Source organism: Phyllobates terribilis, unplaced genomic scaffold (assembly GCF_046119375.1).
Source record: "Phyllobates terribilis strain yellow unplaced genomic scaffold, ASM4611937v1 Scaffold_236__1_contigs__length_3049075, whole genome shotgun sequence".
NCBI classification, from domain to species: domain Eukaryota; kingdom Metazoa; phylum Chordata; class Amphibia; order Anura; family Dendrobatidae; genus Phyllobates; species Phyllobates terribilis.
The window spans coordinates 458,185-479,761 of NW_027362996.1; the positions used below are offsets into that span (position 1 = coordinate 458,185).

The window sequence follows — 21,577 nt, forward strand, 5'->3', positions numbered from 1 at the left end:
GTTACTCTGCTGCGCTTAAAATTTCTTTTTTGGTTTGCTACAATGCCTTTTCTGAAACGTTGTCTCCTTCTGCTGGAACACTGACTTCTTTCATTTAATGCCTGCAGACTATAAAAGAGAACCCAACCCAAAAAGTTTGGTTGATTAGTCTGTGGCATTCTGTTAAACTGTTGCTTATGGCGGTCTCTGTGAGCTTCTCAGCGACATTCAGCCAGCCAGGTATCCTGCCTGCAGTAGATGGAATGTGGCAATGGAACGCTGGCTGCGCGTGTCATAATAGGCTCTGAGCCTTTATATACCTGTGCACAGCAGCAGCCACCTTCAGTCTGCTGCTGGACAGCCAGCAGCAGCAGCAGCAGGAGAGGTATGTAATCAGGAGCCCTCCTGCTAAGGGTAGACAGCTGCTCGTTCCACCCCACCCCCCGCCTTAATTGGTTCTCCTCCCTTCCAACGGTGTTGAGGCGGGTGGGAACAGCAGGGGGTGAAGGTGCTGTGTTTAAAGAGGTGGAGTTATGCAGATCTAAAACGCGTGGATTGCAGCAGCAGCAAGCCGAAAAGTGCAGGCATGTAAGGGATCTAGAGGTTGACAACATGTCTTCTTAACGGGAGTCCAGGAGCTCATCTCCACAAATGGACTTTTCAGGATCCTTGGGTGGCTCCGTAGTTTGAAACCAATTCTGGTTATCGCTTCTCGGCCTTTTGGCTAAGATCAAGTGTAGTATCTGTTCTTATCAGTTTAATATCTGATACGTCCCCTATCTGGGGACCATATATTAAATGGATTTTTAGAACAGGGAGATGGAAAAAGAGCTTGCTCTGTCCACTCCACGCATTGACCTGGTATTGCAGTATCTCCAGGACCGGTGCACCCCTTCTTTAATGCAGTTTCTAAAATCAGAAAGAATTGAATTCAATGTTTTTTGTTCATTTTGCTTGTTTGTCGGATTTTGGGATGGACTCTTTGGCTTTGCTTTTCTTCTCCTCATTGGATTTTTCATGTTCAAAGTTGCAGAAGCCAGATTACAAGCTCATTTTGGTTCAACCTCCGCAACTGTGCATTGCATTGCCATGTAATGTGATGCAATGCTATCTTTCTAGCTCTCCCTTTTTACTTCCTTTTGGATAAACAGACATATTAGGCAAGCATTTTGGAGCTTTCACCTAAATAACTACAGGTGGTGAGATAAGCTGCACAATATAATTGACCTTTCAGTATATTGTTGCACACACACCATCTATTTAGCAAATGCCCTTGTTATCAACAGCAGCCTTTTAAACTCACCTGAGCTAACAGGTATGTGCGCTGGTTACTCTGCTGCGCTTAAAATTTCTTTTTTGGTTTGCTACAATGCCTTTTCTGAAACGTTGTCTCCTTCTGCTGGAACACTGACTTCTTTCATTTAATGCCTGCAGACTATAAAAGAGAACCCAACCCAAAAAGTTTGGTTGATTAGTCTGTGGCATTCTGTTAAACTGTTGCTTATGGCGGTCTCTGTGAGCTTCTCAGCGACATTCAGCCAGCCAGGTATCCTGCCTGCAGTAGATGGAATGTGGCAATGGAACGCTGGCTGCGCGTGTCATAATAGGCTCTGAGCCTTTATATACCTGTGCACAGCAGCAGCCACCTTCAGTCTGCTGCTGGACAGCCAGCAGCAGCAGCAGCAGGAGAGGTATGTAATCAGGAGCCCTCCTGCTAAGGGTAGACAGCTGCTCGTTCCACCCCACCCCCCGCCTTAATTGGTTCTCCTCCCTTCCAACGGTGTTGAGGCGGGTGGGAACAGCAGGGGGTGAAGGTGCTGTGTTTAAAGAGGTGGAGTTATGCAGATCTAAAACGCGTGGATTGCAGCAGCAGCAAGTCGAAAAGTGCAGGCATGTAAGGGATCTAGAGGTTGACAACATGTCTTCTTAACGGGAGTCCAGGAGCTCATCTCCACAAATGGACTTTTCAGGATCCTTGGGTGGCTCCGTAGTTTGAAACCAATTCTGGTTATCGCTTCTCGGCCTTTTGGCTAAGATCAAGTGTAGTATCTGTTCTTATCAGTTTAATATCTGATACGTCCCCTATCTGGGGACCATATATTAAATGGATTTTTAGAACAGGGAGATGGAAAAAGAGCTTGCTCTGTCCACTCCACGCATTGACCTGGTATTGCAGTATCTCCAGGACCGGTGCACCCCTTCTTTAATGCAGTTTCTAAAATCAGAAAGAATTGAATTCAATGTTTTTTGTTCATTTTGCTTGTTTGTGGGATTTGGGGATGGACTCTTTGGCTTTGCTTTTCTTCTCCTCATTGGATTTTTCATGTTCAAAGTTGCAGAAGCCAGATTACAAGCTCATTTTGGTTCAACTTCAGCAACTGTGCATTGCATTGCCATGTAATGTGATGCAATGCTATCTTTCTAGCTCTCCCTTTTTACTTCCTTTTGGATAAACAGACATATTAGGCAAGCATTTTGGAGCTTTCACCTAAATAACTACAGGTGGTGAGATAAGCTGCACAATATAATTGACCTTTCAGTATATTGTTGCACACACACCATCTATTTAGCAAATGCCCTTGTTATCAACAGCAGCCTTTTAAACTCACCTGAGCTAACAGGTATGTGCGCTGGTTACTCTGCTGCGCTTAAAATTTCTTTTTTGGTTTGCTACAATGCCTTTTCTGAAACGTTGTCTCCTTCTGCTGGAACACTGACTTCTTTCATTTAATGCCTGCAGACTATAAAAGAGAACCCAACCCAAAAAGTTTGGTTGATTAGTCTGTGGCATTCTGTTAAACTGTTGCTTATGGCGGTCTCTGTGAGCTTCTCAGTGACATTCAGCCAGCCAGGTATCCTGCCTGCAGTAGATGGAATGTGGCAATGGAACGCTGGCTGCGCGTGTCATAATAGGCTCTGAGCCTTTATATACCTGTGCACAGCAGCAGCCACCTTCAGTCTGCTGCTGGACAGCCAGCAGCAGCAGCAGCAGGAGAGGTATGTAATCAGGAGCCCTCCTGCTAAGGGTAGACAGCTGCTCGTTCCACCCCACCCCCCGCCTTAATTGGTTCTCCTCCCTTCCAACGGTGTTGAGGCGGGTGGGAACAGCAGGGGGTGAAGGTGCTGTGTTTAAAGAGGTGGAGTTATGCAGATCTAAAACGCGTGGATTGCAGCAGCAGCAAGCCGAAAAGTGCAGGCATGTAAGGGATCTAGAGGTTGACAACATGTCTTCTTAACGGGAGTCCAGGAGCTCATCTCCACAAATGGACTTTTCAGGATCCTTGGGTGGCTCCGTAGTTTGAAACCAATTCTGGTTATCGCTTCTCGGCCTTTTGGCTAAGATCAAGTGTAGTATCTGTTCTTATCAGTTTAATATCTGATACGTCCCCTATCTGGGGACCATATATTAAATGGATTTTTAGAACAGGGAGATGGAAAAAGAGCTTGCTCTGTCCACTCCACGCATTGACCTGGTATTGCAGTATCTCCAGGACCGGTGCACCCCTTCTTTAATGCAGTTTCTAAAATCAGAAAGAATTGAATTCAATGTTTTTTGTTCATTTTGCTTGTTTGTCGGATTTGGGGATGGACTCTTTGGCTTTGCTTTTCTTCTCCTCATTGGATTTTTCATGTTCAAAGTTGCAGAAGCCAGATTACAAGCTCATTTTGGTTCAACTTCAGCAACTGTGCATTGCATTGCCATGTAATGTGATGCAATGCTATCTTTCTAGCTCTCCCTTTTTACTTCCTTTTGGATAAACAGACATATTAGGCAAGCATTTTGGAGCTTTCACCTAAATAACTACAGGTGGTGAGATAAGCTGCACAATATAATTGACCTTTCAGTATATTGTTGCACACACACCATCTATTTAGCAAATGCCCTTGTTATCAACAGCAGCCTTTTAAACTCACCTGAGCTAACAGGTATGTGAGCTGGTTACTCTGCTGCGCTTAAAATTTCTTTTTTGGTTTGCTACAATGCCTTTTCTGAAACGTTGTCTCCTTCTGCTGGAACACTGACTTCTTTCATTTAATGCCTGCAGACTATAAAAGAGAACCCAACCCAAAAAGTTTGGTTGATTAGTCTGTGGCATTCTGTTAAACTGTTGCTTATGGCGGTCTCTGTGAGCTTCTCAGCGACATTCAGCCAGCCAGGTATCCTGCCTGCAGTAGATGGAATGTGGCAATGGAACGCTGGCTGCGCGTGTCATAATAGGCTCTGAGCCTTTATATACCTGTGCACAGCAGCAGCCACCTTCAGTCTGCTGCTGGACAGCCAGCAGCAGCAGCAGCAGGAGAGGTATGTAATCAGGAGCCCTCCTGCTAAGGGTAGACAGCTGCTCGTTCCACCCCACCCCCCGCCTTAATTGGTTCTCCTCCCTTCCAACGGTGTTGAGGCGGGTGGGAACAGCAGGGGGTGAAGGTGCTGTGTTTAAAGAGGTGGAGTTATGCAGATCTAAAACGCGTGGATTGCAGCAGCAGCAAGCCGAAAAGTGCAGGCATGTAAGGGATCTAGAGGTTGACAACATGTCTTCTTAACGGGAGTCCAGGAGCTCATCTCCACAAATGTACTTTTCAGGATCCTTGGGTGGCTCCGTAGTTTGAAACCAATTCTGGTTATCGCTTCTCGGCCTTTTGGCTAAGATCAAGTGTAGTATCTGTTCTTATCAGTTTAATATCTGATACGTCCCCTATCTGGGGACCATATATTAAATGGATTTTTAGAACAGGGAGATGGAAAAAGAGCTTGCTCTGTCCACTCCACGCATTGACCTGGTATTGCAGTATCTCCAGGACCGGTGCACCCCTTCTTTAATGCAGTTTCTAAAATCAGAAAGAATTGAATTCAATGTTTTTTGTTCATTTTGCTTGTTTGTCGGATTTGGGGATGGACTCTTTGGCTTTGCTTTTCTTCTCCTCATTGGATTTTTCATGTTCAAAGTTGCAGAAGCCAGATTACAAGCTCATTTTGGTTCAACTTCAGCAACTGTGCATTGCATTGCCATGTAATGTGATGCAATGCTATCTTTCTAGCTCTCCCTTTTTACTTCCTTTTGGATAAACAGACATATTAGGCAAGCATTTTGGAGCTTTCACCTAAATAACTACAGGTGGTGAGATAAGCTGCACAATATAATTGACCTTTCAGTATATTGTTGCACACACACCATCTATTTAGCAAATGCCCTTGTTATCAACAGCAGCCTTTTAAACTCACCTGAGCTAACAGGTATGTGCGCTGGTTACTCTGCTGCGCTTAAAATTTCTTTTTTGGTTTGCTACAATGCCTTTTCTGAAACGTTGTCTCCTTCTGCTGGAACACTGACTTCTTTCATTTAATGCCTGCAGACTATAAAAGAGAACCCAACCCAAAAAGTTTGGTTGATTAGTCTGTGGCATTCTGTTAAACTGTTGCTTATGGCGGTCTCTGTGAGCTTCTCAGCGACATTCAGCCAGCCAGGTATCCTGCCTGCAGTAGATGGAATGTGGCAATGGAACGCTGGCTGCGCGTGTCATAATAGGCTCTGAGCCTTTATATACCTGTGCACAGCAGCAGCCACCTTCAGTCTGCTGCTGGACAGCCAGCAGCAGCAGCAGCAGGAGAGGTATGTAATCAGGAGCCCTCCTGCTAAGGGTAGACAGCTGCTCGTTCCACCCCACCCCCCGCCTTAATTGGTTCTCCTCCCTTCCAACGGTGTTGAGGCGGGTGGGAACAGCAGGGGGTGAAGGTGCTGTGTTTAAAGAGGTGGAGTTATGCAGATCTAAAACGCGTGGATTGCAGCAGCAGCAAGCCGAAAAGTGCAGGCATGTAAGGGATCTAGAGGTTGACAACATGTCTTCTTAACGGGAGTCCAGGAGCTCATCTCCACAAATGGACTTTTCAGGATCCTTGGGTGGCTCCGTAGTTTGAAACCAATTCTGGTTATCGCTTCTCGGCCTTTTGGCTAAGATCAAGTGTAGTATCTGTTCTTATCAGTTTAATATCTGATACGTCCCCTATCTGGGGACCATATATTAAATGGATTTTTAGAACAGGGAGATGGAAAAAGAGCTTGCTCTGTCCACTCCACGCATTGACCTGGTATTGCAGTATCTCCAGGACCGGTGCACCCCTTCTTTAATGCAGTTTCAAAAATCAGAAAGAATTGAATTCAATGTTTTTTGTTCATTTTGCTTGTTTGTCGGATTTGGGGATGGACTCTTTGGCTTTGCTTTTCTTCTCCTCATTGGATTTTTCATGTTCAAAGTTGCAGAAGCCAGATTACAAGCTCATTTTGGTTCAACTTCAGCAACTGTGCATTGCATTGCCATGTAATGTGATGCAATGCTATCTTTCTAGCTCTCCCTTTTTACTTCCTTTTGGATAAACAGACATATTAGGCAAGCATTTTGGAGCTTTCACCTAAATAACTACAGGTGGTGAGATAAGCTGCACAATATAATTGACCTTTCAGTATATTGTTGCACACACACCATCTATTTAGCAAATGCCCTTGTTATCAACAGCAGCCTTTTAAACTCACCTGAGCTAACAGGTATGTGCGCTGGTTACTCTGCTGCGCTTAAAATTTCTTTTTTGGTTTGCTACAATGCCTTTTCTGAAACGTTGTCTCCTTCTGCTGGAACACTGACTTCTTTCATTTAATGCCTGCAGACTATAAAAGAGAACCCAACCCAAAAAGTTTGGTTGATTAGTCTGTGGCATTCTGTTAAACTGTTGCTTATGGCGGTCTCTGTGAGCTTCTCAGCGACATTCAGCCAGCCAGGTATCCTGCCTGCAGTAGATGGAATGTGGCAATGGAACGCTGGCTGCGCGTGTCATAATAGGCTCTGAGCCTTTATATACCTGTGCACAGCAGCAGCCACCTTCAGTCTGCTGCTGGACAGCCAGCAGCAGCAGCAGCAGGAGAGGTATGTAATCAGGAGCCCTCCTGCTAAGGGTAGACAGCTGCTCGTTCCACCCCACCCCCCGCCTTAATTGGTTCTCCTCCCTTCCAACGGTGTTGAGGCGGGTGGGAACAGCAGGGGGTGAAGGTGCTGTGTTTAAAGAGGTGGAGTTATGCAGATCTAAAACGCGTGGATTGCAGCAGCAGCAAGCCGAAAAGTGCAGGCATGTAAGGGATCTAGAGGTTGACAACATGTCTTCTTAACGGGAGTCCAGGAGCTCATCTCCACAAATGGACTTTTCAGGATCCTTGGGTGGCTCCGTAGTTTGAAACCAATTCTGGTTATCGCTTCTCGGCCTTTTGGCTAAGATCAAGTGTAGTATCTGTTCTTATCAGTTTAATATCTGATACGTCCCCTATCTGGGGACCATATATTAAATGGATTTTTAGAACAGGGAGATGGAAAAAGAGCTTGCTCTGTCCACTCCACGCATTGACCTGGTATTGCAGTATCTCCAGGACCGGTGCACCCCTTCTTTAATGCAGTTTCTAAAATCAGAAAGAATTGAATTCAATGTTTTTTGTTCATTTTGCTTGTTTGTCGGATGTGGGGATGGACTCTTTGGCTTTGCTTTTCTTCTCCTCATTGGATTTTTCATGTTCAAAGTTGCAGAAGCCAGATTACAAGCTCATTTTGGTTCAACTTCAGCAACTGTGCATTGCATTGCCATGTAATGTGATGCAATGCTATCTTTCTAGCTCTCCCTTTTTACTTCCTTTTGGATAAACAGACATATTAGGCAAGCATTTTGGAGCTTTCACCTAAATAACTACAGGTGGTGAGATAAGCTGCACAATATAATTGACCTTTCAGTATATTGTTGCACACACACCATCTATTTAGCAAATGCCCTTGTTATCAACAGCAGCCTTTTAAACTCACCTGAGCTAACAGGTATGTGCGCTGGTTACTCTGCTGCGCTTAAAATTTCTTTTTTGGTTTGCTACAATGCCTTTTCTGAAACGTTGTCTCCTTCTGCTGGAACACTGACTTCTTTCATTTAATGCCTGCAGACTATAAAAGAGAACCCAACCCAAAAAGTTTGGTTGATTAGTCTGTGGCATTCTGTTAAACTGTTGCTTATGGCGGTCTCTGTGAGCTTCTCAGCGACATTCAGCCAGCCAGGTATCCTGCCTGCAGTAGATGGAATGTGGCAATGGAACGCTGGCTGCGCGTGTCATAATAGGCTCTGAGCCTTTATATACCTGTGCACAGCAGCAGCCACCTTCAGTCTGCTGCTGGACAGCCAGCAGCAGCAGCAGCAGGAGAGGTATGTAATCAGGAGCCCTCCTGCTAAGGGTAGACAGCTGCTCGTTCCACCCCACCCCCCGCCTTAATTGGTTCTCCTCCCTTCCAACGGTGTTGAGGCGGGTGGGAACAGCAGGGGGTGAAGGTGCTGTGTTTAAAGAGGTGGAGTTATGCAGATCTAAAACGCGTGGATTGCAGCAGCAGCAAGCCGAAAAGTGCAGGCATGTAAGGGATCTAGAGGTTGACAACATGTCTTCTTAACGGGAGTCCAGGAGCTCATCTCCACAAATGGACTTTTCAGGATCCTTGGGTGGCTCCGTAGTTTGAAACCAATTCTGGTTATCGCTTCTCGGCCTTTTGGCTAAGATCAAGTGTAGTATCTGTTCTTATCAGTTTAATATCTGATACGTCCCCTATCTGGGGACCATATATTAAATGGATTTTTAGAACAGGGAGATGGAAAAAGAGCTTGCTCTGTCCACTCCACGCATTGACCTGGTATTGCAGTATCTCCAGGACCGGTGCACCCCTTCTTTAATGCAGTTTCTAAAATCAGAAAGAATTGAATTCAATGTTTTTTGTTCATTTTGCTTGTTTGTCGGATTTGGGGATGGACTCTTTGGCTTTGCTTTTCTTCTCCTCATTGGATTTTTCATGTTCAAAGTTGCAGAAGCCAGATTACAAGCTCATTTTGGTTCAACTTCAGCAACTGTGCATTGCATTGCCATGTAATGTGATGCAATGCTATCTTTCTAGCTCTCCCTTTTTACTTCCTTTTGGATAAACAGACATATTAGGCAAGCATTTTGGAGCTTTCACCTAAATAACTACAGGTGGTGAGATAAGCTGCACAATATAATTGACCTTTCAGTATATTGTTGCACACACACCATCTATTTAGCAAATGCCCTTGTTATCAACAGCAGCCTTTTAAACTCACCTGAGCTAACAGGTATGTGCGCTGGTTACTCTGCTGCGCTTAAAATTTCTTTTTTGGTTTGCTACAATGCCTTTTCTGAAACGTTGTCTCCTTCTGCTGGAACACTGACTTCTTTCATTTAATGCCTGCAGACTATAAAAGAGAACCCAACCCAAAAAGTTTGGTTGATTAGTCTGTGGCATTCTGTTAAACTGTTGCTTATGGCGGTCTCTGTGAGCTTCTCAGCGACATTCAGCCAGCCAGGTATCCTGCCTGCAGTAGATGGAATGTGGCAATGGAACGCTGGCTGCGCGTGTCATAATAGGCTCTGAGCCTTTATATACCTGTGCACAGCAGCAGCCACCTTCAGTCTGCTGCTGGACAGCCAGCAGCAGCAGCAGCAGGAGAGGTATGTAATCAGGAGCCCTCCTGCTAAGGGTAGACAGCTGCTCGTTCCACCCCACCCCCCGCCTTAATTGGTTCTCCTCCCTTCCAACGGTGTTGAGGCGGGTGGGAACAGCAGGGGGTGAAGGTGCTGTGTTTAAAGAGGTGGAGTTATGCAGATCTAAAACGCGTGGATTGCAGCAGCAGCAAGCCGAAAAGTGCAGGCATGTAAGGGATCTAGAGGTTGACAACATGTCTTCTTAACGGGAGTCCAGGAGCTCATCTCCACAAATGGACTTTTCAGGATCCTTGGGTGGCTCCGTAGTTTGAAACCAATTCTGGTTATCGCTTCTCGGCCTTTTGGCTAAGATCAAGTGTAGTATCTGTTCTTATCAGTTTAATATCTGATACGTCCCCTATCTGGGGACCATATATTAAATGGATTTTTAGAACAGGGAGATGGAAAAAGAGCTTGCTCTGTCCACTCCACGCATTGACCTGGTATTGCAGTATCTCCAGGACCGGTGCACCCCTTCTTTAATGCAGTTTCTAAAATCAGAAAGAATTGAATTCAATGTTTTTTGTTCATTTTGCTTGTTTGTCGGATTTGGGGATGGACTCTTTGGCTTTGCTTTTCTTCTCCTCATTGGATTTTTCATGTTCAAAGTTGCAGAAGCCAGATTACAAGCTCATTTTGGTTCAACTTCAGCAACTGTGCATTGCATTGCCATGTAATGTGATGCAATGCTATCTTTCTAGCTCTCCCTTTTTACTTCCTTTTGGATAAACAGACATATTAGGCAAGCATTTTGGAGCTTTCACCTAAATAACTACAGGTGGTGAGATAAGCTGCACAATATAATTGACCTTTCAGTATATTGTTGCACACACACCATCTATTTAGCAAATGCCCTTGTTATCAACAGCAGCCTTTTAAACTCACCTGAGCTAACAGGTATGTGCGCTGGTTACTCTGCTGCGCTTAAAATTTCTTTTTTGGTTTGCTACAATGCCTTTTCTGAAACGTTGTCTCCTTCTGCTGGAACACTGACTTCTTTCATTTAATGCCTGCAGACTATAAAAGAGAACCCAACCCAAAAAGTTTGGTTGATTAGTCTGTGGCATTCTGTTAAACTGTTGCTTATGGCGGTCTCTGTGAGCTTCTCAGCGACATTCAGCCAGCCAGGTATCCTGCCTGCAGTAGATGGAATGTGGCAATGGAACGCTGGCTGCGCGTGTCATAATAGGCTCTGAGCCTTTATATACCTGTGCACAGCAGCAGCCACCTTCAGTCTGCTGCTGGACAGCCAGCAGCAGCAGCAGCAGGAGAGGTATGTAATCAGGAGCCCTCCTGCTAAGGGTAGACAGCTGCTCGTTCCACCCCACCCCCCGCCTTAATTGGTTCTCCTCCCTTCCAACGGTGTTGAGGCGGGTGGGAACAGCAGGGGGTGAAGGTGCTGTGTTTAAAGAGGTGGAGTTATGCAGATCTAAAACGCGTGGATTGCAGCAGCAGCAAGCCGAAAAGTGCAGGCATGTAAGGGATCTAGAGGTTGACAACATGTCTTCTTAACGGGAGTCCAGGAGCTCATCTCCACAAATGGACTTTTCAGGATCCTTGGGTGGCTCCGTAGTTTGAAACCAATTCTGGTTATCGCTTCTCGGCCTTTTGGCTAAGATCAAGTGTAGTATCTGTTCTTATCAGTTTAATATCTGATACGTCCCCTATCTGGGGACCATATATTAAATGGATTTTTAGAACAGGGAGATGGAAAAAGAGCTTGCTCTGTCCACTCCACGCATTGACCTGGTATTGCAGTATCTCCAGGACCGGTGCACCCCTTCTTTAATGCAGTTTCTAAAATCAGAAAGAATTGAATTCAATGTTTTTTGTTCATTTTGCTTGTTTGTCGGATTTGGGGATGGACTCTTTGGCTTTGCTTTTCTTCTCCTCATTGGATTTTTCATGTTCAAAGTTGCAGAAGCCAGATTACAAGCTCATTTTGGTTCAACTTCAGCAACTGTGCATTGCATTGCCATGTAATGTGATGCAATGCTATCTTGCTAGCTCTCCCTTTTACTTCCTTTTGGATAAACAGACATATTAGGCAAGCATTTTGGAGCTTTCACCTAAATAACTACAGGTGGTGAGATAAGCTGCACAATATAATTGACCTTTCAGTATATTGTTGCACACACACCATCTATTTAGCAAATGCCCTTGTTATCAACAGCAGCCTTTTAAACTCACCTGAGCTAACAGGTATGTGCGCTGGTTACTCTGCTGCGCTTAAAATTTCTTTTTTGGTTTGCTACAATGCCTTTTCTGAAACGTTGTCTCCTTCTGCTGGAACACTGACTTCTTTCATTTAATGCCTGCAGACTATAAAAGAGAACCCAACCCAAAAAGTTTGGTTGATTAGTCTGTGGCATTCTGTTAAACTGTTGCTTATGGCGGTCTCTGTGAGCTTCTCAGCGACATTCAGCCAGCCAGGTATCCTGCCTGCAGTAGATGGAATGTGGCAATGGAACGCTGGCTGCGCGTGTCATAATAGGCTCTGAGCCTTTATATACCTGTGCACAGCAGCAGCCACCTTCAGTCTGCTGCTGGACAGCCAGCAGCAGCAGCAGCAGCAGGAGAGGTATGTAATCAGGAGCCCTCCTGCTAAGGGTAGACAGCTGCTCGTTCCACCCCACCCCCCGCCTTAATTGGTTCTCCTCCCTTCCAACGGTGTTGAGGCGGGTGGGAACAGCAGGGGGTGAAGGTGCTGTGTTTAAAGAGGTGGAGTTATGCAGATCTAAAACGCGTGGATTGCAGCAGCAGCAAGCCGAAAAGTGCAGGCATGTAAGGGATCTAGAGGTTGACAACATGTCTTCTTAACGGGAGTCCAGGAGCTCATCTCCACAAATGGACTTTTCAGGATCCTTGGGTGGCTCCGTAGTTTGAAACCAATTCTGGTTATCGCTTCTCGGCCTTTTGGCTAAGATCAAGTGTAGTATCTGTTCTTATCAGTTTAATATCTGATACGTCCCCTATCTGGGGACCATATATTAAATGGATTTTTAGAACAGGGAGATGGAAAAAGAGCTTGCTCTGTCCACTCCACGCATTGACCTGGTATTGCAGTATCTCCAGGACCGGTGCACCCCTTCTTTAATGCAGTTTCTAAAATCAGAAAGAATTGAATTCAATGTTTTTTGTTCATTTTGCTTGTTTGTCGGATTTGGGGATGGACTCTTTGGCTTTGCTTTTCTTCTCCTCATTGGATTTTTCATGTTCAAAGTTGCAGAAGCCAGATTACAAGCTCATTTTGGTTCAACTTCAGCAACTGTGCATTGCATTGCCATGTAATGTGATGCAATGCTATCTTTCTAGCTCTCCCTTTTTACTTCCTTTTGGATAAACAGACATATTAGGCAAGCATTTTGGAGCTTTCACCTAAATAACTACAGGTGGTGAGATAAGCTGCACAATATAATTGACCTTTCAGTATATTGTTGCACACACACCATCTATTTAGCAAATGCCCTTGTTATCAACAGCAGCCTTTTAAACTCACCTGAGCTAACAGGTATGTGCGCTGGTTACTCTGCTGCGCTTAAAATTTCTTTTTTGGTTTGCTACAATGCCTTTTCTGAAACGTTGTCTCCTTCTGCTGGAACACTGACTTCTTTCATTTAATGCCTGCAGACTATAAAAGAGAACCCAACCCAAAAAGTTTGGTTGATTAGTCTGTGGCATTCTGTTAAACTGTTGCTTATGGCGGTCTCTGTGAGCTTCTCAGCGACATTCAGCCAGCCAGGTATCCTGCCTGCAGTAGATGGAATGTGGCAATGGAACGCTGGCTGCGCGTGTCATAATAGGCTCTGAGCCTTTATATACCTGTGCACAGCAGCAGCCACCTTCAGTCTGCTGCTGGACAGCCAGCAGCAGCAGCAGGAGAGGTATGTAATCAGGAGCCCTCCTGCTAAGGGTAGACAGCTGCTCGTTCCACCCCACCCCCCGCCTTAATTGGTTCTCCTCCCTTCCAACGGTGTTGAGGCGGGTGGGAACAGCAGGGGGTGAAGGTGCTGTGTTTAAAGAGGTGGAGTTATGCAGATCTAAAACGCGTGGATTGCAGCAGCAGCAAGCCGAAAAGTGCAGGCATGTAAGGGATCTAGAGGTTGACAACATGTCTTCTTAACGGGAGTCCAGGAGCTCATCTCCACAAATGGACTTTTCAGGATCCTTGGGTGGCTCCGTAGTTTGAAACCAATTCTGGTTATCGCTTCTCGGCCTTTTGGCTAAGATCAAGTGTAGTATCTGTTCTTATCAGTTTAATATCTGATACGTCCCCTATCTGGGGACCATATATTAAATGGATTTTTAGAACAGGGAGATGGAAAAAGAGCTTGCTCTGTCCACTCCACGCATTGACCTGGTATTGCAGTATCTCCAGGACCGGTGCACCCCTTCTTTAATGCAGTTTCTAAAATCAGAAAGAATTGAATTCAATGTTTTTTGTTCATTTTGCTTGTTTGTCGGATTTGGGGATGGACTCTTTGGCTTTGCTTTTCTTCTCCTCATTGGATTTTTCATGTTCAAAGTTGCAGAAGCCAGATTACAAGCTCATTTTGGTTCAACTTCAGCAACTGTGCATTGCATTGCCATGTAATGTGATGCAATGCTATCTTTCTAGCTCTCCCTTTTTACTTCCTTTTGGATAAACAGACATATTAGGCAAGCATTTTGGAGCTTTCACCTAAATAACTACAGGTGGTGAGATAAGCTGCACAATATAATTGATCTTTCAGTATATTGTTGCACACACACCATCTATTTAGCAAATGCCCTTGTTATCAACAGCAGCCTTTTAAACTCACCTGAGCTAACAGGTATGTGCGCTGGTTACTCTGCTGCGCTTAAAATTTCTTTTTTGGTTTGCTACAATGCCTTTTCTGAAACGTTGTCTCCTTCTGCTGGAACACTGACTTCTTTCATTTAATGCCTGCAGACTATAAAAGAGAACCCAACCCAAAAAGTTTGGTTGATTAGTCTGTGGCATTCTGTTAAACTGTTGCTTATGGCGGTCTCTGTGAGCTTCTCAGCGACATTCAGCCAGCCAGGTATCCTGCCTGCAGTAGATGGAATGTGGCAATGGAACGCTGGCTGCGCGTGTCATAATAGGCTCTGAGCCTTTATATACCTGTGCACAGCAGCAGCCACCTTCAGTCTGCTGCTGGACAGCCAGCAGCAGCAGCAGCAGGAGAGGTATGTAATCAGGAGCCCTCCTGCTAAGGGTAGACAGCTGCTCGTTCCACCCCACCCCCCGCCTTAATTGGTTCTCCTCCCTTCCAACGGTGTTGAGGCGGGTGGGAACAGCAGGGGGTGAAGGTGCTGTGTTTAAAGAGGTGGAGTTATGCAGATCTAAAACGCGTGGATTGCAGCAGCAGCAAGCCGAAAAGTGCAGGCATGTAAGGGATCAAGAGGTTGACAACATGTCTTCTTAACGGGAGTCCAGGAGCTCATCTCCACAAATGGACTTTTCAGGATCCTTGGGTGGCTCCGTAGTTTGAAACCAATTCTGGTTATCGCTTCTCGGCCTTTTGGCTAAGATCAAGTGTAGTATCTGTTCTTATCAGTTTAATATCTGATACGTCCCCTATCTGGGGACCATATATTAAATGGATTTTTAGAACAGGGAGATGGAAAAAGAGCTTGCTCTGTCCACTCCACGCATTGACCTGGTATTGCAGTATCTCCAGGACCGGTGCACCCCTTCTTTAATGCAGTTTCTAAAATCAGAAAGAATTGAATTCAATGTTTTTTGTTCATTTTGCTTGTTTGTCGGATTTGGGGATGGACTCTTTGGCTTTGCTTTTCTTCTCCTCATTGGATTTTTCATGTTCAAAGTTGCAGAAGCCAGATTACAAGCTCATTTTGGTTCAACTTCAGCAACTGTGCATTGCATTGCCATGTAATGTGATGCAATGCTATCTTTCTAGCTCTCCCTTTTTACTTCCTTTTGGATAAACAGACATATTAGGCAAGCATTTTGGAGCTTTCACCTAAATAACTACAGGTGGTGAGATAAGCTGCACAATATAATTGACCTTTCAGTATATTGTTGCACACACACCATCTATTTAGCAAATGCCCTTGTTATCAACAGCAGCCTTTTAAACTCACCTGAGCTAACAGGTATGTGCGCTGGTTACTCTGCTGCGCTTAAAATTTCTTTTTTGGTTTGCTACAATGCCTTTTCTGAAACGTTGTCTCCTTCTGCTGGAACACTGACTTCTTTCATTTAATGCCTGCAGACTATAAAAGAGAACCCAACCCAAAAAGTTTGGTTGATTAGTCTGTGGCATTCTGTTAAACTGTTGCTTATGGCTTTCTCTGTGAGCTTCTCAGCGACATTCAGCCAGCCAGGTATCCTGCCTGCAGTAGATGGAATGTGGCAATGGAACGCTGGCTGCGCGTGTCATAATAGGCTCTGAGCCTTTATATACCTGTGCACAGCAGCAGCCACCTTCAGTCTGCTGCTGGACAGCCAGCAGCAGCAGCAGCAGGAGAGGTATGTAATCAGGAGCCCTCCTGCTAAGGGTAGACAGCTGCTCGTTCCACCCCACCCCCCGCGTTAATTGGTTCTCCTCCCTTCCAACGGTGTTGAGGCGGGTGGGAACAGCAGGGGGTGAAGGTGCTGTGTTTAAAGAGGTGGAGTTATGCAGATCTAAAACGCGTGGATTGCAGCAGCAGCAAGCCGAAAAGTGCAGGCATGTAAGGGATCTAGAGGTTGACAACATGTCTTCTTAACGGGAGTCCAGGAGCTCATCTCCACAAATGGACTTTTCAGGATCCTTGGGTGGCTCCGTAGTTTGAAACCAATTCTGGTTATCGCTTCTCGGCCTTTTGGCTAAGATCAAGTGTAGTATCTGTTCTTATCAGTTTAATATCTGATACGTCCCCTATCTGGGGACCATATATTAAATGGATTTTTAGAACAGGGAGATGGAAAAAGAGCTTGCTCTGTCCACTCCACGCATTGACCTGGTATTGCAGTATCTCCAGGACCGGTGCACCCCTTCTTTAATGCAGTTTCTAAAATCAGAAAGAATTGAATTCAATGTTTTTTGTTCATTTTGCTTGTTTGTCGGATTTGGGGATGGACTCTTTGGCTTTGCTTTTCTTCTCCTCATTGGATTTTTCATGTTCAAAGTTGCAGAAGCCAGATGACAAGCTCATTTTGGTTCAACTTCAGCAACTGTGCATTGCATTGCCATGTAATGTGATGCAATGCTATCTTTCTAGCTCTCCCTTTTTACTTCCTTTTGGATAAACAGACATATTAGGCAAGCATTTTGGAGCTTTCACCTAAATAACTACAGGTGGTGAGATAAGCTGCACAATATAATTGACCTTTCAGTATATTGTTGCACACACACCATCTATTTAGCAAATGCCCTTGTTATCAACAGCAGCCTTTTAAACTCACCTGAGCTAACAGGTATGTGCGCTGGTTACTCTGCTGCGCTTAAAATTTCTTTTTTGGTTTGCTACAATGCCTTTTCTGAAACGTTGTCTCCTTCTGCTGGAACACTGACTTCTTTCATTTAATGCCTGCAGACTATAAAAGAGAACCCAACCCAAAAAGTTTGGTTGATTAGTCTGTGGCATTCTGTTAAACTGTTGCTTATGGCGGTCTCTGTGAGCTTCTCAGCGACATTCAGCCAGCCAGGTATCCTGCCTGCAGTAGATGGAATGTGGCAATGGAACGCTGGCTGCGCGTGTCATAATAGGCTCTGAGCCTTTATATACCTGTGCACAGCAGCAGCCACCTTCAGTCTGCTGCTGGACAGCCAGCAGCAGCAGCAGCAGGAGAGGTATGTAATCAGGAGCCCTCCTGCTAAGGGTAGACAGCTGCTCGTTCCACCCCACCCCCCGCCTTAATTGGTTCTCCTCCCTTCCAACGGTGTTGAGGCGGGTGGGAACAGCAGGGGGTGAAGGTGCTGTGTTTAAAGAGGTGGAGTTATGCAGATCTAAAACGCGTGGATTGCAGCAGCAGCAAGCCGAAAAGTGCAGGCATGTAAGGGATCTAGAGGTTGACAACATGTCTTCTTAACGGGAGTCCAGGAGCTCATCTCCACAAATGGACTTTTCAGGATCCTTGGGTGGCTCCGTAGTTTGAAACCAATTCTGGTTATCGCTTCTCGGCCTTTTGGCTAAGATCAAGTGTAGTATCTGTTCTTATCAGTTTAATATCTGATACGTCCCCTATCTGGGGACCATATATTAAATGGATTTTTAGAACAGGGAGATGGAAAAAGAGCTTGCTCTGTCCACTCCACGCATTGACCTGGTATTGCAGTATCTCCAGGACCGGTGCACCCCTTCTTTAATGCAGTTTCTAAAATCAGAAAGAATTGAATTCAATGTTTTTTGTTCATTTTGCTTGTTTGTCGGATTTGGGGATGGACTCTTTGGCTTTGCTTTTCTTCTCCTCATTGGATTTTTCATGTTCAAAGTTGCAGAAGCCAGATTACAAGCTCATTTTGGTTCAACTTCAGCAACTGTGCATTGCATTGCCATGTAATGTGATGCAATGCTATCTTTCTAGCTCTCCCTTTTTACTTCCTTTTGGATAAACAGACATATTAGGCAAGCATTTTGGAGCTTTCACCTAAATAACTACAGGTGGTGAGATAAGCTGCACAATATAATTGACCTTTCAGTATATTGTTGCACACACACCATCTATTTAGCAAATGCCCTTGTTATCAACAGCAGCCTTTTAAACTCACCTGAGCTAACAGGTATGTGCGCTGGTTACTCTGCTGCGCTTAAAATTTCTTTTTTGGTTTGCTACAATGCCTTTTCTGAAACGTTGTCTCCTTCTGCTGGAACACTGACTTCTTTCATTTAATGCCTGCAGACTATAAAAGAGAACCCAACCCAAAAAGTTTGGTTGATTATTCTGTGGCATTCTGTTAAACTGTTGCTTATGGCGGTCTCTGTGAGCTTCTCAGCGACATTCAGCCAGCCAGGTATCCTGCCTGCAGTAGATGGAATGTGGTAATGGAACGCTGGCTGCGCGTGTCATAATAGGCTCTGAGCCTTTATATACCTGTGCACAGCAGCAGCCACCTTCAGTCTGCTGCTGGACAGCCAGCAGCAGCAGCAGCAGGAGAGGTATGTAATCAGGAGCCCTCCTGCTAAGGGTAGACAGCTGCTCGTTCCACCCCACCCCCCGCCTTAATTGGTTCTCCTCCCTTCCAACGGTGTTGAGGCGGGTGGGAACAGCAGGGGGTGAAGGTGCTGTGTTTAAAGAGGTGGAGTTATGCAGATCTAAAACGCGTGGATTGCAGCAGCAGCAAGCCGAAAAGTGCAGGCATGTAAGCGATCTAGAGGTTGACAACATGTCTTCTTAACGGGAGTCCAGGAGCTCATCTCCACAAATGGACTTTTCAGGATCCTTGGGTGGCTCCGTAGTTTGAAACCAATTCTGGTTATCGCTTCTCGGCCTTTTGGCTAAGATCAAGTGTAGTATCTGTTCTTATCAGTTTAATATCTGATACGTCCCCTATCTGGGGACCATATATTAAATGGATTTTTAGAACAGGGAGATGGAAAAAGAGCTTGCTCTGTCCACTCCACGCATTGACCTGGTATTGCAGTATCTCCAGGACCGGTGCACCCCTTCTTTAATGCAGTTTCTAAAATCAGAAAGAATTGAATTCAATGTTTTTTGTTCATTTTGCTTGTTTGTCGGATTTGGGGATGGACTCTTTGGCTTTGCTTTTCTTCTCCTCATTGGATTTTTCATGTTCAAAGTTGCAGAAGCCAGATTACAAGCTCATTTTGGTTCAACTTCAGCAACTGTGCATTGCATTGCCATGTAATGTGATGCAATGCTATCTTTCTAGCTCTCCCTTTTTACTTCCTTTTGGATAAACAGACATATTAGGCAAGCATTTTGGAGCTTTCACCTAAATAACTACAGGTGGTGAGATAAGCTGCACAATATAATTGACCTTTCAGTATATTGTTGCACACACACCATCTATTTAGCAAATGCCCTTGTTATCAACAGCAGCCTTTTAAACTCACCTGAGCTAACAGGTATGTGCGCTGGTTACTCTGCTGCGCTTAAAATTTCTTTTTTGGTTTGCTACAATGCCTTTTCTGAAACGTTGTCTCCTTCTGCTGGAACACTGACTTCTTTCATTTAATGCCTGCAGACTATAAAAGAGAACCCAACCCAAAAAGTTTGGTTGATTAGTCTGTGGCATTCTGTTAAACTGTTGCTTATGGCGGTCTCTGTGAGCTTCTCAGCGACATTCAGCCAGCCAGGTATCCTGCCTGCAGTAGATGGAATGTGGCAATGGAACGCTGGCTGCGCGTGTCATAATAGGCTCTGAGCCTTTATATACCTGTGCACAGCAGCAGCCACCTTCAGTCTGCTGCTGGACAGCCAGCAGCAGCAGCAGCAGGAGAGGTATGTAATCAGGAGCCCTCCTGCTAAGGGTAGACAGCTGCTCGTTCCACCCCACCCCCCGCCTTAATTGGTTCTCCTCCCTTCCAACGGTGTTGAGGCGGGTGGGAACAGCAGGGGGTGAAGGTGCTGTGTTTAAAGAGGTGGAGTTATGCAGATCTAAAACGCGTGGATTGCAGCAGCAGCAAGCCGAAAAGTGCAGGCATGTAAGGGATCTAGAGGTTGACAACATGTCTTCTTAACGGGAGTCCAGGAGCTCATCTCCACAAATGGACTTTTCAGGATCCTTGGGTGGCTCCGTAGTTTGAAACCAATTCTGGTTATCGCTTCTCGGCCTTTTGGCTAAGATCAAGTGTAGTATCTGTTCTTATCAGTTTAATATCTGATACGTCCCCTATCTGGGGACCATATATTAAATGGATTTTTAGAACAGGGAGATGGAAAAAGAGCTTGCTCTGTCCACTCCACGCATTGACCTGGTATTGCAGTATCTCCAGGACCGGTGCACCCCTTCTTTAATGCAGTTTCTAAAATCAGAAAGAATTGAATTCAATGTTTTTTGTTCATTTTGCTTGTTTGTCGGATTTGGGGATGGACTCTTTGGCTTTGCTTTTCTTCTCCTCATTGGATTTTTCATGTTCAAAGTTGCAGAAGCCAGATTACAAGCTCATTTTGGTTCAACTTCAGCAACTGTGCATTGCATTGCCATGTAATGTGATGCAATGCTATCTTTCTAGCTCTCCCTTTTTACTTCCTTTTGGATAAACAGACATATTAGGCAAGCATTTTGGAGCTTTCACCTAAATAACTACAGGTGGTGAGATAAGCTGCACAATATAATTGACCTTTCAGTATATTGTTGCACACACACCATCTATTTAGCAAATGCCCTTGTTATCAACAGCAGCCTTTTAAACTCACCTGAGCTAACAGGTATATGCGCTGGTTACTCTGCTGCGCTTAAAATTTCTTTTTTGGTTTGCTACAATGCCTTTTCTGAAACGTTGTCTCCTTCTGCTGGAACACTGACTTCTTTCATTTAATGCCTGCAGACTATAAAAGAGAACCCAACCCAAAAAGTTTGGTTGATTAGTCTGTGGCATTCTGTTAAACTGTTGCTTATGGCGGTCTCTGTGAGCTTCTCAGCGACATTCAGCCAGCCAGGTATCCTGCCTGCAGTAGATGGAATGTGGCAATGGAACGCTGGCTGCGCGTGTCATAATAGGCTCTGAGCCTTTATATACCTGTGCACAGCAGCAGCCACCTTCAGTCTGCTGCTGGACAGCCAGCAGCAGCAGCAGCAGGAGAGGTATGTAATCAGGAGCCCTCCTGCTAAGGGTAGACAGCTGCTCGTTCCACCCCACCCCCCGCCTTAATTGGTTCTCCTCCCTTCCAACGGTGTTGAGGCGGGTGGGAACAGCAGGGGGTGAAGGTGCTGTGTTTAAAGAGGTTGAGTTATGCAGATCTAAAACGCGTGGATTGCAGCAGCAGCAAGCCGAAAAGTGCAGGCATGTAAGGGATCTAGAGGTTGACAACATGTCTTCTTAACGGGAGTCCAGGAGCTCATCTCCACAAATGGACTTTTCAGGATCCTTGGGTGGCTCCGTAGTTTGAAACCAATTCTGGT

The 21,577-nt window shown here is 45.1% G+C and overlaps 16 non-coding genes across 16 annotated transcripts; all 16 read left to right on the forward strand.

The window, feature by feature from the left end:
- Nucleotides 1-683: 683 nt before the first annotated feature.
- Nucleotides 684-874, forward strand: LOC141217072 (U2 spliceosomal RNA). The gene has a single exon (XR_012285947.1). It is a non-coding gene; the product is annotated as a U2 spliceosomal RNA (small nuclear RNA).
- A 1,115-nt stretch (nt 875-1,989) lies between these two features.
- LOC141217073 (U2 spliceosomal RNA) lies at nt 1,990-2,180 on the forward strand. The gene has a single exon (XR_012285948.1). It is a non-coding gene; the product is annotated as a U2 spliceosomal RNA (small nuclear RNA).
- Nucleotides 2,181-3,295: 1,115 nt separating this feature from the next.
- Nucleotides 3,296-3,486, forward strand: LOC141217074 (U2 spliceosomal RNA). The gene has a single exon (XR_012285949.1). It is a non-coding gene; the product is annotated as a U2 spliceosomal RNA (small nuclear RNA).
- Nucleotides 3,487-4,601: 1,115 nt separating this feature from the next.
- Nucleotides 4,602-4,792, forward strand: LOC141217075 (U2 spliceosomal RNA). Its single transcript, XR_012285950.1, has one exon. It is a non-coding gene; the product is annotated as a U2 spliceosomal RNA (small nuclear RNA).
- A 1,115-nt stretch (nt 4,793-5,907) lies between these two features.
- Nucleotides 5,908-6,098, forward strand: LOC141217077 (U2 spliceosomal RNA). The gene has a single exon (XR_012285951.1). It is a non-coding gene; the product is annotated as a U2 spliceosomal RNA (small nuclear RNA).
- Nucleotides 6,099-7,213: 1,115 nt separating this feature from the next.
- Nucleotides 7,214-7,404, forward strand: LOC141217079 (U2 spliceosomal RNA). The gene has a single exon (XR_012285953.1). It is a non-coding gene; the product is annotated as a U2 spliceosomal RNA (small nuclear RNA).
- A 1,115-nt stretch (nt 7,405-8,519) lies between these two features.
- LOC141217080 (U2 spliceosomal RNA) lies at nt 8,520-8,710 on the forward strand. The gene has a single exon (XR_012285954.1). It is a non-coding gene; the product is annotated as a U2 spliceosomal RNA (small nuclear RNA).
- A 1,115-nt stretch (nt 8,711-9,825) lies between these two features.
- Nucleotides 9,826-10,016, forward strand: LOC141217081 (U2 spliceosomal RNA). Its single transcript, XR_012285955.1, has one exon. It is a non-coding gene; the product is annotated as a U2 spliceosomal RNA (small nuclear RNA).
- Nucleotides 10,017-11,131: 1,115 nt separating this feature from the next.
- On the forward strand, nt 11,132-11,322 carry LOC141217082 (U2 spliceosomal RNA). The gene has a single exon (XR_012285956.1). It is a non-coding gene; the product is annotated as a U2 spliceosomal RNA (small nuclear RNA).
- A 1,117-nt stretch (nt 11,323-12,439) lies between these two features.
- On the forward strand, nt 12,440-12,630 carry LOC141217083 (U2 spliceosomal RNA). The gene has a single exon (XR_012285957.1). It is a non-coding gene; the product is annotated as a U2 spliceosomal RNA (small nuclear RNA).
- A 1,112-nt stretch (nt 12,631-13,742) lies between these two features.
- On the forward strand, nt 13,743-13,933 carry LOC141217084 (U2 spliceosomal RNA). The gene has a single exon (XR_012285958.1). It is a non-coding gene; the product is annotated as a U2 spliceosomal RNA (small nuclear RNA).
- Nucleotides 13,934-15,048: 1,115 nt separating this feature from the next.
- Nucleotides 15,049-15,239, forward strand: LOC141217085 (U2 spliceosomal RNA). The gene has a single exon (XR_012285959.1). It is a non-coding gene; the product is annotated as a U2 spliceosomal RNA (small nuclear RNA).
- Nucleotides 15,240-16,354: 1,115 nt separating this feature from the next.
- On the forward strand, nt 16,355-16,545 carry LOC141217086 (U2 spliceosomal RNA). The gene has a single exon (XR_012285960.1). It is a non-coding gene; the product is annotated as a U2 spliceosomal RNA (small nuclear RNA).
- A 1,115-nt stretch (nt 16,546-17,660) lies between these two features.
- LOC141217087 (U2 spliceosomal RNA) lies at nt 17,661-17,851 on the forward strand. The gene has a single exon (XR_012285961.1). It is a non-coding gene; the product is annotated as a U2 spliceosomal RNA (small nuclear RNA).
- Nucleotides 17,852-18,966: 1,115 nt separating this feature from the next.
- Nucleotides 18,967-19,157, forward strand: LOC141217088 (U2 spliceosomal RNA). Its single transcript, XR_012285962.1, has one exon. It is a non-coding gene; the product is annotated as a U2 spliceosomal RNA (small nuclear RNA).
- A 1,115-nt stretch (nt 19,158-20,272) lies between these two features.
- On the forward strand, nt 20,273-20,463 carry LOC141217090 (U2 spliceosomal RNA). Its single transcript, XR_012285964.1, has one exon. It is a non-coding gene; the product is annotated as a U2 spliceosomal RNA (small nuclear RNA).
- Nucleotides 20,464-21,577: the final 1,114 nt, after the last annotated feature.